Raw genomic sequence first — 4,094 nt, forward strand, 5'->3', positions numbered from 1 at the left:
TAGTTCCTTTTATAATAAGGAAAACTGAAGTATAAAACGCACATAACTCACACTAATTATGTTAGTTTGTGTTTATGTTCTGAGGTGGTTATTTCAGAGTTCTGCCAAAGCAGTTTGCATGCTATGGGCTAGCATGATAATACAGCAGTATAACAGGAAAACAGCGCGAGTTTCTCAAAATTTGAAACACGGTGTCATAATTACACATCACAAATGTCTGTCATGCAAACTAAAACGGTAACAAGCGAAATAAACATACACTCACAATCTCTCTTAAAACAATCTATCCGGCTACATCGAGTCAACTCACTGAACATCAAAGGTTAATTTCTTGTCATATTAGCATCGGTTTATCAAAACAGATGTGAGCTATCGATCATGTCGCTTACCTTGCTGTGCAATCCTATAAACGTAAGCCTTGTATTACAGTCAACCGATAAAGCAGTGAGGATCTACCTGTGTCGCTAAAAATTCCGCACCATCTGATGACTTTCGTTTCAGTCGTACAGGAAATAGCGTATGTTGTTTTGGAAAGGGAATTCTGGGATATGTAGTACAATTTGGAAATGAGTCAGACACCATCCACTACATATATAACAAACAATAACAGTAACAGACCTATTAGAATGATGTATACATATACTTATATATATACATATATACACATAAAATAGTTCTACTATTTTCATACAGTTGCACTAAAAGTCAAAAATGTAAATATTTGAATTCCATTGAATTAGAAAGACAATAAGAACCAAGTAGCATCTACAAACAAATAATGCTAGAGCTTCTCTCAGAATGAACTTTTGACTTTTAATCAACTGGAAGGTCATTGTAGTTCATCACATTAATTGTGGACAAATGAGTGTCCAAATAATTTTTGTCTTCATTTTGAACAATATAGTATCTAATGATAATTTCATTATTCTTTTTGCGAAATGCTAGATGTGATGTTAAATGTCTTTAATGCAAATATAGACGTTTTTAGTTTTTGAGTCACTGTATTCTCGTAAGTTAATCAAGATGCTATCATACATTATTTGATAACATTACCTTAGCTCATGTCCTTTTATAATGTTAATTATTGAGATAGAGAGCCAGATCTTTATTTCACACCTCTAGAGACTTGAGCAGAAAACCCATGCTTTCATCTTTGTCTATGCAAAACATGGTCTTATGAAAGGTATATATTGTTAAATTAATTTGCTCAACAATGGTAGTAGTGAGGTAAACAATTTTATTGAAATCAAAATTCCAGAAGTTTCTTTAACAGCATTTGAAAATAAACTGTAAGCATTCACACTGTAAATCATCTTAAAGGCTAAATAAAACAATAAGTAGACAAACAGATTATTAACTGTCAAACAAAAAATTAAAGGCCACATTAGTCCATCCTAGATCAGAACAACACACAGTTGTAATTTGCCCCAAATTTGGCATATTAAAAATGAGGCTTCAATAATATGAGGCACAGTTCACACTGTAAATCAACAAGAACAATTGAACTTAAAACTGACATTTTTGTTAATTTCAAAGCTGATTATATTTAACAGTGCCTGCTCTCATTTCATGTGCTCTTTGACAGTCTAATATCATTTATTTAGAAGCTGTTTATTTAAGCCTACTGTACTGTGGTTAATGTATATTGTGCATGTAAAGCAGAGCGAGGTATTCAACAGTCAGACGTCATCTTCTCAGTCAGAGCTGATTGGCAAGTGCTGGGTGGGTCGAACACCCCAGGGTCACTAATGCCCACCTGAAGGTCAAAGAAGCGAGTGGACGTGGTCACGCTACTGTTTTTGGTGTATGTCTCCTGTACGGGATAGCAGTCCTTCAGAGTATACACACCAACCCAAGCTTCATCTGTGAAAGACAGAAAAAAATTGCTATGGTATAAACATACTTATAATAAACATACTTTTGCGAGCTGGTTTCCGATCAGACCATTCTTGGACCTCGATCATGTCTCCAGGTCCTCCAATGAAGTACTGGTCCTCGTATGTGGAGTTCAGGGGAATATCATAAGGATCCCAGGCCTCCGTCAGAGCGATCTTCGCACACTGCTTAGTAATTTCCTCAATTTGGAAAAGCACTCCACTCTTGAACAAGTAGATGTACTCAAAGAACCTCAAAGACAATTGCACAATGCAAATACTTTTAATACAAGCAAATTTTAGCTTTATTTAAAAAAATGTTTAAATCCTCATGAGAACCAGAAATAAAAAGCTTTGTGAATTTAATATTTTTTCATGTCACTACATTGTTTAGAGCATAAGAAAAAAATTGTAAAATAACATTTTTGAAAAATTATATTTTATTCATAAGTTATGCTATGTCCTCTGTAGAGGACACCAGGACTCAGTTTTTCTAAAAATAAAATGACAAGAGTAGACATGAAAAGGCAAAAACAATGGGAATTTTTTTTTAAATCACCAATCAATTTTTAGGTTTCAGGATTTTTTTATAATTAACTTTGTTTGTTCTTAACTATGTTATAAAAAATATATAACAAAATGATTTGATATACCATTTTGCTTTATGCAATATGTGTGTAAAAATTCCATAAACTGGTTTTCCCACTAAGCACAATGTTATCTATACACTGTATCTAATTTGCATATTAAAGTGCTGTTGGGACAGCATGTTGAAAAAAGAAGTGTAATAATGGGAGTATAGTAATTGGCCAGATTTTCATAATAATATCTAATATTTCATAAGAATATTGATACATAATTTGTTTTCCTATTAAATTATTTTGTCTCCCAAAATGTTTAATAAACATGCTTTCAGTCCTGGTGTCCTCTACAGTGGACATGTATATAATAATATCTAGATGTTGATTTATGACAAACAATTAGAAAATTCATCAGATTTAAATTATAATTACAAAATAGTATCATATTTCCATAAGGATGTACAATTTTATAACTAAATTAATGTCAGCCATTTTTAAAAACCAAGGAGAGGGAGTGGTCACGGTGAAACATCCAATCATTTGGTATCTCTGGAAAGCCCTGAATGTGCTCTGTACAGGACATCCACACAAAACTGTGTCATGTAACGTCACAGAGAAATTCACTAAAATATAATGTCCACTACAGAGGCAAAAATTCCATAGCTGGGTCTCAGGAGGATATTGATGCAGCTGTGTGTGGTAATTCTAATTTTGACAATAACACAATGGTAAACAACAGTTCAAGCAGTCATTATATTTTGCACGGATCAAAATAAACTTAAATTTACTACTACTACTAATAATAATAAATAATAATAATAAATAATTAGCTACTTACTTGAGAAATAATTACTGACTTTTCGGAATCAAATCTGAATGATTTTATGCTTAAAAACAAGACAAAATATCTGCGGGGTATGAAAAATGTATTTGTTGCCTTATATATATATATATATATATATATATATATATATATATATATTACCTAGACATTTTTAACCTAAATTATTACCTAAATTTGGTGGTGTTGTTGAATGACTAATATTACAATTATAAATAATTCTTGTTGTAATGATTATGATGATAATAGTTAATTTTGATATATTTTTCAGAAAATAAGACTTTCTATATTGTCGTTTTTCTTCTCAACTACATTTGTATCGATTTAAGAATGCTTTAGATAGAAAACAAGCCAAAAACATTGCTGAAGTGATAAGAACGCATATTAAAATCTATTTCATAGCATTTGATGAATTCGTACTTCTTACATGGTGTGTGTCCTGTCTTCTGCTCCAGGACCCTAATTCGCGGATTCTGCGCATCATAGGAGACCGCTGCCCGTGTGTTTCGTCCCCGTGCAGTGATCATACTCAACGGTGCGAATAATAAATAATAATAATAAATAATTAGCTACTTACTTGAGAAATAATTACTGACTTTTCGGAATCAAATCTGAATGATTTTATGCTTAAAAACAAGACAAAATATCTGCGGGGTATGAAAAATGTATTTGTTGCCTCTTTTAATAAAGTTTATATTTTTTCTTATCCCACTGGCAGTTTTTTTCAAGTCAATTAATCTTGAGAAAACGAGAGTTTATATACCTTACATCATCTTTCTTGTAAAGTATATATATATA

At 31.9% G+C, this 4,094-nt stretch overlaps 1 pseudogene; it reads right to left on the bottom strand.

The window, feature by feature from the left end:
- Nucleotides 1-1,372: 1,372 nt before the first annotated feature.
- The window catches only part of LOC107585825 (mammalian ependymin-related protein 1-like), a 3,845-nt pseudogene continuing 1,123 nt past the window's right edge, over nucleotides 1,373-4,094 (bottom strand).

Source organism: Sinocyclocheilus grahami, unplaced genomic scaffold, assembly GCF_001515645.1.
Source record: "Sinocyclocheilus grahami isolate Dianchi unplaced genomic scaffold, SAMN03320097.WGS_v1.1 scaffold5.1, whole genome shotgun sequence".
Lineage (NCBI taxonomy): Eukaryota > Metazoa > Chordata > Actinopteri > Cypriniformes > Cyprinidae > Sinocyclocheilus > Sinocyclocheilus grahami.